At 39.3% G+C, this 9804-nt stretch overlaps 1 pseudogene; it reads right to left on the reverse strand.

Moving 5' to 3' along the window:
• Nucleotides 1-9502: 9502 nt before the first annotated feature.
• Nucleotides 9503-9588, reverse strand: LOC132012631 (U4 spliceosomal RNA; annotated as a pseudogene).
• Between the last annotated feature and the right edge of the window lie 216 nt (nucleotides 9589-9804).

The raw sequence follows: 9804 nt of genomic DNA on the forward strand, positions 1-9804 counted from the left end.
TGGGAGGGAGACAAACCATAAGAGACTCTTAATCTCACAAAACAAACTGAGGGTTCTGGGGGGAGGGGGTTTGGGAGAAGGGGGTGGGATTATGGACATTGGGGAGGGTGTGTGCTTTGGTGAGTGCTGTGAAGTGTGTAAACCTGGTGATTCACAGACCTGTACCCCTGGGGATAAAAATATATGTTTATAAAAAATAAAAAATTAAAAAATAAATAAATAAATAAATAAATACGTATTTTTATTCAAATGTCATTACAGTAAATTTTGTACTACATAGTTAATACAGAGTAACCTATGGTAATCTATCCCTAGTGATTCATTTCCTAAAATAAAATGTTTTATATTTAAAATTTTCGCAATCAGAAAATTACTTTGACTTTATACTGAATTTTGAACTTTCCCTTTGCATTGTTCTTTACATGGTGAATATTGTAATCTGTCTTGCCTAAGTCAATACAGTTCTCATGTTTAACATTTAAAAAAAAAAAGATTTTATTTATTTATTTGACAGAGAGAGATGACAAACAGGCAGAGAGACAGGCAGAGAGAGAGAAGGAAGCAGGCTCCCTGCTGAGCAGAGAGCCCGATATGGGGCTCGATCCCAGGACCCTGAGATCATGACCTGAGCCGAAGGCAGCAGCTTAACCCACTGAGCCACCTAGGCACCCATCACTATCCCGGTCTTATCCATGAGGCAGGCACAAGGAAATTAATTGGCCTACCTATGGGATCTGAGCTATTAAAAGGGATAGCAGATGATGAGAAAAGGTGCCATCAGCCAAAATGTAAATCAGCACATCACTTCTTTCATTAATAAAAGTTCTGAATTTGGGGGGGGGGGTGGGAGGAGACAGCTAAATTACACAGTACGCTGAGTGATCTACCGATGTTCCTTTCACTGCAGACTTGTTTGGCTGTCACATTCTTTCTGATGTTAAACCCGCATTTCCAACATCCCCTTGGACAATTTCCTATGGTTATCCAATTGATTAATCAAAGTTAAGTCCACAAACAATGCATTTCCTCTGCAGTTCTGCTTCTAATAACCTCTCCATTTCTAGGAGCGGAATCATCATCCATTTATACAAATTTGAGTCTCTCTGCTCCCCGCTTCCAAATGTCCTAGAGTGTCATTTTCTATCCTCTTCCTCAACTTTGGGCCCATCTTTCTATGCCCCGGTCTGTGTGCTGTTTTACATTTTCCCTTCCTCATTTCTATTGCTGCCATCTCAACAGTGCGTCTTCTCATCCCGCCTCTCTTTCCAATCTGCCCCCAAAATATTTTACCTCCAGTCGTCTAGTTTTCCCTCCTAAAGCTCTACCCTTGTATCCTATTCCAAAGTTTGTAATGGCTCACCATGCACAACCAACTCCACACAAATTCTCCAGCCTGGCCATCAGTGCTGCTAGTGTTTGGTGGATACACTTAATTCTCCACATCACATTTCTAAAAAAGGAATCTCACTTCAGGTCCCTATTTCAGCAGAGAGCAGCCTTAGAGAGAATGTTCATTTCTGCCACGTCTGGTAAGACTGGAATAAAGATGGTTGTGTGGATGTGAAGCAGTTGAGCTTGGCTGACTTCTTTGGTAGTAGTTTGTTAGGACATGTTCCTATCTTCCCCTCTTCCACTAACTCTACCCTTGAGTCTAGAGGCTTGCAGTTATCTAGATGCTCTATTTCCCAACAGAGCTGTTTCACAAATGGGCAAAATCTACAAAGTCTGACTTAGCTCTTGTCCCACATTACACTCCCTCATGCTTGCTTCATTGGCACTTCTGCTGGTGTCTAATCTGTCTCGTTTTTATTTCTTTACGTCAAAATGTTGAGTCCACCAGTGAAGGAAGATGGATGATGACCCCTAAGCCCCGAGAAAATCCCTTTGTAATCTGGCATCAATATGTCTCATGAATGTCTTAACCAATTCTTTTGAAACATCAACCTGAAGGTTCTTGCCCAGGTTCACTACTGGTTGTCCCCCAAGTTCATCAAGCCCTCCCATGCCCTTAAATCATCATGTATTCTAGCTCTTCACACAGAATCAATTTCCTGACATTTTGGAGGGTGGGTGGAGGCTGAGAAATTGTATATTTCAGAGCCCTTATGATTACCTCCTTCAAGATTACCTCTATTACCTCCTTTAAGCATAAAAATACTTTCTCATCTTCATAAATTCTTAGCTCAATCTTACTCACTTCCACTCTCTCTTTCCTTCTCTACTTAGGTTTGTTCATCTCACATTATTTTATTTCTACACTTGCCTCATCTTTGTGAGCCGTAACTTATTCAAGGTTATCTGTTATCTGATAGCTCACACTCACTAATACATTAATACTTATATCCTTAAAAACACTGATTGAATATATGATTATTTTTAAACAGGTAAGTGACCAAGGCTCTATTAACAATAAAACTTTTTCATTTACTAATTCAAGGATTTATTTGACTTTATATTTGCAAATACCCTTATCTTCCTTTTGTGCAGCTCATATTTCTATGCACTTAAAATTCAAAGAAGCTGGACTCTACTTTGGTTCTTAGGCCTGAGGCATCTTTAGACAGTTCTTTGAAAGTATTTGCAAGCTTTCTTTCCTAATAACCCTCAGTCATTTTGCTGCAAGCACTCCCTGTCTCCCACGTTTACAAATGGAATGTTTATGACAATTACACCTTTCTATTCCTCCTCCATGCATGTACTTTATCTGTTTCTTAATATCGCTGATAAATAGTTTAAACTCTGCACTATCTCAACACCTGCTTTTCCTCTTTAACATTTTTACGTAAAATTCTACTCCTTTCTTTTCTATGGCCCCACAAAGAGAGAGCTCTACTCTACTTTTTTTTAAACATGGCATATCAAAGATACACCTTTATCTCTACCTGCTCCTCAATGGCCTCAATCCATAAGGTTAAAGAGAATGGGAGAGGGGACAACGGAAGGTAAAACACATTAAAAAAAATGTTTAGTAGCTGGAAAGCATATGGGGAACTTAGCAAGCCAGGGAGAATTACAACATTAAACTGTGGACCGAGTCAAAGAGACGTGGACTGTCCTCAAGAACCAAGTCAGTTTGTATGACAGAAGAAAATGCAATCATAATATAAGACATCTATGAGCAACCCTTGCAAATCATATGCACAATTTTGAATATTGATCAAAAGTGTGATATAACTATATTGGAAAATGGGCCCATGAAATAATGGCAAAGAGTTAAATCTTCTATAGTTGTGTGTCAGAAAAGGATTTCTACATTTGAATAATCAAAACACAAAGTGTGAATAGGTATATTAGAAATACTAGAATAGAATAAAAGAAAATTGCTGAAAAGTTGAAAATGGTTGCCTCAAATGAACAGGAATCATTGCTGGAAAATGGTAGATCATATGATCACTGTGTTTTGTTAGGTCTTCTAAAACTACCTGATTTCTTGAACTCAATATATGTGATACTTTCCTCTAAAATGACATCACTTAACTCAAGTGTAACAGGATATAATTTTAATATTTCTGAAATCATGAGTCTTTTGACAAGTAAAGCTCTGTTTAAAAAGTATTAGATTCAAGGGTCCCATTTGAAAGATTATTTCTTGTGTAAAATATTGACCATTTCATGATGATTTCTGTTGTTAAATAATGAAATGTGTCTTGTGTGTTCAAAGCAAACTCACACTGTGATGTCGACCATGCCACCTGCAAGACCTCTTTGCAGAGCCACGGTCCAGGAGTGGGTGGAAGCAGAGCTTCCCACCTTGATTCTCCCACAGTAACTTCAAGCTGCCTTCTAAGAGCTAGCACATGGAACTTTGATTCTAGAGCCTAGTCATACCTACAGAAGCTTGGTATATGCTTTTCCATCTCTTGGAAAAGCCCTTCCTCACTACCTAGAAAACTCTTATATGGCTTTAAAAATCGAGAGTAGAGACACCTGGGTGGCTCAGTTGGTTGGACGACTGCCTTCAGCTCGGGTCATAATCCTGGAGTCCCAGGATAGAGTTCTGCAACGGGCTCCCAGCTCCACGGGGAGCCTGCTTCTCCCTCTGACCTTCTCCTCGTTCATGCTCTCTCTCACTGTCTCTCTCTCAAATAAATAAATAAAATCTTAAAAAAATAAATAAAAAATTGAGAGTAAATATTCCTTCCTCTACGAAGCTTTCCTCCCCCAATAATTAATGGTGCCCCCCTTACTGTTTGCTTGATTATTCACCACATCACACCCAGCCAATTGCCTTTCCATGTGCCTTTCCCTCTTACTAGACTTTGATGTATTTGAGAGAACTGCATTTTTTAGTTCACAGTATATATATATATATATATATATATATATATATATATATATCAAATAAATAGGTTCAGGAAATTAGAGGACTCTTATTAAATATCTGAAATTTTCATTAATTTTCCAGGAAATCACCCATAGCCCACCATCCGCTTATATCTGAAAGTCCAACCCATCTGAAGATGTTGAGCTAAGATAATATACTTTAATTCTTAACACTACACAAGATGCATGCTATATAAATATGCCTATGGAGCTAAAATGTTCAAAGTATGCACTCTTATATTCATGAATCTCACAGCCTGTCCCAGAAAGTCTCCTAGCTTTCTCATGACAAGCATCTAAATTGGAAAAAGAAGGGTCAGAGTGATGTAAATAAGCAAGGAAAAACTGCTGGTGGGAACAGTACATATTCCAATGTCAATGCTGAAATTCTTGAAACTCTACATCAATATTTGGCAGACCTTTCACAATTCTCAATCAAATCACATGAATGCTAGAGTCTGTAGTGGAAGATGACAAATTTATCTAGAACTGGCAGAAGGACATGTCTCTTGATGAGCCTCATTCTGCCCTTCCAAACCAAGTTCCTTTCTCTCGGCTCCTGGGATCTCAATGATAAGACAGGCCCTCCTGAAGAGCCTGAGCTACTCCAACCTAGCCTGATCTGCAAGACTTCTCCAAATCAGCTGAAAAATATGCCTGGTTGTATTTCTGTACCAGGGACAATTATATCATTATTGAACTAAAGCGTAGCAGCCCTAAGTTCCTTTGCAGATCTTTTTTATCCTGTGAAACTATAAAAGCATGGCTACATGAAGCAAAACAATCAGAGAAAGTATGAAGAAATCTGAGAGCAAGTGTGTGGCGGGAAAATCTACTAGTTCTCTGCGACCATCAAGATTCATCAGCACATACACAATGTTTCAGAAATGCACACACCATTATAAACATTTTTTAACTTGAGTGAATGTGTATAAGCAAAACTTGTACAATCAAGTAAGCCCTTTGACATCATAACAATACATTCCTTCAAAATATCAATATTCTGCTTTTACTGAGGTGCATTAACATGAGAAAGATGGATGCACTGAATTGGGATATTATATATTGCAGGGTATGGTGGAGCTACTTTGTACAAGGTATTCAACAAGGTAGAGCTATTCAGATAAACCATGTAGGAAATGCAGAATGGTAATTTGGATAGCCCAGATCACCAGCTTAATAATTTTTCAATCCTGTGTTTTTCACTGTGTAGATAATATATTTATACAGAGTACAGAGATGAAATGAACAGTGATCCTGCTAATTTTTTTTTAAGATTTTATTTATGTATTTGACAGACAGAGATCACAAGTAGGCAGAGAGGCAAGCAGAGAGAGAGAGAGGGAAGCAGGCTCCCTGCTGAGCAGAGAGCCCGATGCGGGACTCAATCCCAGGATCCTGAGATCATGACCTGAGCCGAAGGCAGTGGCTTAACCCACTGAGCCACCCAGGTGCCCCTGATCCTGCTAATCTATACTAGCAGAACAACTTGCATAAATCAATCCAGACATGCTGATAGGCAGCATGGTGCGGTGGGAGGAACAGGTACTGGAACCCAAAGGACCTAAGTTTAAATTCTTTGAGCCTCTCAGTTTACTTACATACAGAAATAGGGCAAACACAAGAGCTATTATATTGAGTGATTAGAAAAGATCACCTAGCACAGGCTTAATAAACACTGACAATTACTCCAAAATAAACCAAAGCACTTCATTGTATTTTACCCACATACACATGATCTCAAATATGAAACTCCATGTCCTTTGATGTTTTGCTATGCCATCTTACATACGGTGCGGAGACTGGGTTTACAAACTCCTTTCTCTTATTCTTTCAGGTTCTTTTACATAAACATTTTTTTTTTTAATGAATCCCCCCGCCCCCAACCAGCCTTTCCTTATAGATTGCACCCCCGACCTAATTACATAAGTACCTGATGGGCTGGAACGCTTCCAAAAGGGCCTCTTAGGAAAAACAATCTGAAGGGTTTTCTTCCCCTTCTTTTGTAATTACATAATTACTCAGCTGACTAATATGAGTCACCGTGTGCCATTCTAATCTCCCAGGCACAAAATAGTTTTATTATTTTCCTTGGAACTACCTAATTACCCAATGGATAGCAATAACTCCCAGGATCTTTTCAGTAAGTAATCTGTAAAGCTCAAGGCTGAAATTCCTCCAGAAGTCTTTGAAAATGGAAGAGAACTTAGAATAATATTATCACATACCACATGAGACACTGAAGTTGTTGGTGACAACAGTGGTCCAATGACATGCCACAAATAAATCTGGAAAGAAATGTGGGTCCGGGATAAGTTAATGAGGCAGATTCTCCCTGCTGGGTCTTAGAAAGCAACACTCCCGAGTCAGAAGAGCAGTGGCTGAGCGCACATCTCATCAGTTAAGAAATTAGCAAGCGGGTCCTGGGGATCCAGCTCCGCATCGGGCTCTCTGCTCAGTGGGGAGCCTGCTTCCTCCTCTCTCTCTCTGCCTGCCTCTCTGCCTACTTGTCATCTCTGCCTGTCAAATAAATAAGTAAAATCTTTAAAAAAATAATAAAAAAAAAAGAAATTAGCAAGCGTTCCCAATATACGTGTATTTATTTATACATTATACATATCTGCTATATGGACCCATGTATTAACTGTTAGCAAAACTTGATTATTGTCTTGATAAAACCTCAGTGCCCAGAGAGATGATACTTCCCCATATCTGAGTGGAAGCCCTAGCATATACCATTTCGGAGAATGCTGCCTTCTGGAATACCAAAGTCTCCACTATGTTCTAGAATTGCTCTACAATTAACTTGTAGTTATTCAGTCTCTATTAACTTATGGAATAGATTAGGAGACTGCCTATATTGATTCTTTCCTCCCTTTTAAAAAAGAATATGGAGGATCTTTTCCAGGGGATGCCCAGAACCAATAGACACAATAGTCTTCTCTCCATGACTTTCCTGACCCTCTGCTTCCCCTAATTTCTCATCTGGTCCCTGGAATGGTGCATTTATGAAAGCCTCTTTCTGATCTGCAGTCTAAAGGGTTGGGCAGACTACATGATTTACAAAGCCAACATGTTGGCCTATGCCCTGGATATGATAGATTTCTAATAAAAAGAAATGCATATTTATCCAAGCTATTGACTGGCTCAGTCTAATCGATACTAAATCTGATCATGCCATTTTCCAATGTATAATAAAATGCTAAGTCATGTTCATAATTCAACTGTATTTAGAACTGCCCTTCATAGTTCCAGTTCACTAAAACATTTTAAGAAAAAAGCCACATTAAATTCTATTTAGAGTAATATTGAACCTAAAGAACTGAAGCTTCACTTAGTGCAGTTGAGCCGAGTAATGTGCTTGTCATTTACTGAAATAATTATTGATTCAAGTCCATGACAATGAATTTCATATTCCAAATATTCACAACACACATTTTATACAAGTTTCATAGGTGTTAGGAAACAAATAAATAAATCTGGAAAAGCGCTCAGTCAAGTCTGATTGTTCTGGTTCTTTGGTATATACACCAAAGCATACACTGTAAGAGCAGCAACACCAAAGTAATTTTGATAGTTAAACACAAACGGCCCCAAACAATGAACACACAGAAAGAGTACCCTCCCCCAGAGGGAGGTGGCTCTGGCTTTCAATGTCTGGAAGGGAGCCAACAGGCTGTCCATTAACTTAAATCTCTCAGAAAACAACAGGTACCTCACCTTCTCTCCTGGAAGGGCCTCCTGATCAACATCCCCCTGCCCCATCTTGGGCCCTGATCTTTCTTGACTTTTTGAATTTTGGGCAGAGAAGTACTGGAGCATGAAGCCAGGAACCTCAGGAATACATCTGTGAATGATAAAATCTCTCTCCAGCTTAGAAATTTAAGACTCTTTTTTCACCATCAAAGAGCAAGGAAAGTTGCTTTTGCAGTGATGCACTCAACCCATGCTTACCCATGCTTTAAGACCACTGATTTCCTAGAAACACCTGGCATCTTTCCTCTTCTCAGGCCTCTTGGTACCACCAAACTAGATATACAGACTTGGGGACTTTGTCCTTCAGAAGTCATTGGCTAGACTCCAGTCCTCCACTTAGAACAGAAATGTTCTGACTCCACGTCAAGCTACAGACTGCTGGAGGCAAATGGGATATTCACTAAAAATAATGGAGACCAAGAGTGGTAGGACTGCCGCCTAAGGACTGGCCTTATACAGTTGGTTGACTATGGCTTCCTGCAAATCCCACGGTTACTAGAAAGAAGTTTAAAAGTTGTAGGCTATTTCAGGAACATTAGAAAGACACTGAGTTCAATTTACTGTTCATTTAATCTGTAAAAAGCTGAGTACCTACTATTTTCCAGACACTATTTACAAGCAACCGGAGACACAGTTCATTCACTTCCCTATTTGAGTGTTCATTACAAGCCAGGGACAGGCTGGCCACACATGCCACAAGTCCTAGCACAGGGAAGCTTGCTGCATCAGTTCGAGGCTCTGATTACTAGAGTAAGGCCTGATAAGCAAGTACTCAGGGATTATTTGGAACTTTAGAATCTGTAAAAATAGCCTTGTTGCCTCCATCCCACCATTCCATCCTTTAGTCTACTATGTATTAATGAAGGGTAGAGTGCTGGACACTGAGGATACAACAGTGGGCAGACCGAGTCATAGTTCTGGCCTTCTATTGACAAAACTTGACACAAGTCCAAGTTCTCAAGTTTCGCCCAATTTGAGAATAAGATATTAATGTGAGAATTATACCAACATCACTCATCCTTGGTATACCTTTCTCCCCCTAACTTTATTGATGTAGGACTGACAAAGTTTACAAATATTTAGGTTGTACGCAATGATTTTTTAAAGATGTATAACCCAATGATTTAATATATGCATACATTGTAAAATGATCACCATCAGCAAGCTACTGCATTACATCACAGAGTTACCATGTGTGTGTGCATGCGCACATGTGTGTTTGTTTGTGTGTGTGTGTGCGCGTGTGGTGCCAAGTCTCAAGACCTACCTTTTAGAAAATTCGAATATACAACAGAGAATTCACTACAGTCACCATGCTGTACATTAGACAAGTCTAGTCTTGTAACTGGAAGTCCAGATGCTTTGACGAATATTTCCCTGTTTCCACCACCCCCCACCCCCTGGCAACTCCTGTTCTATAGTCGTTCTTAGAGCTCAATTTTTTTTAATTAGCGAGAATTGTGCCTCAGATAAACCTCATTGGCTACGATACTGCCACTGCGCAAAGCTCTCAATTTGTTTTCAAACATCACTTATGAGTGAGAACGTAAATGTTATTAGTCCTTGAGGGTATAGGAAGGGCTGTGAGGTGTTAAATAAAAGTTCAGTCAAAGAAGACAGAAGAGTCTCTTAAAGATTGACTTTTTGGAAAAGGTTTTGTTGTTTGAATTTCTTCCCTGAACTTGTTTATCTTTTGTTGATCTTTTCATGTACTTGAAAAAATTG

Source organism: Mustela nigripes, chromosome 2 (assembly GCF_022355385.1).
Source record: "Mustela nigripes isolate SB6536 chromosome 2, MUSNIG.SB6536, whole genome shotgun sequence".
NCBI classification, from domain to species: Eukaryota; Metazoa; Chordata; class Mammalia; order Carnivora; family Mustelidae; genus Mustela; species Mustela nigripes.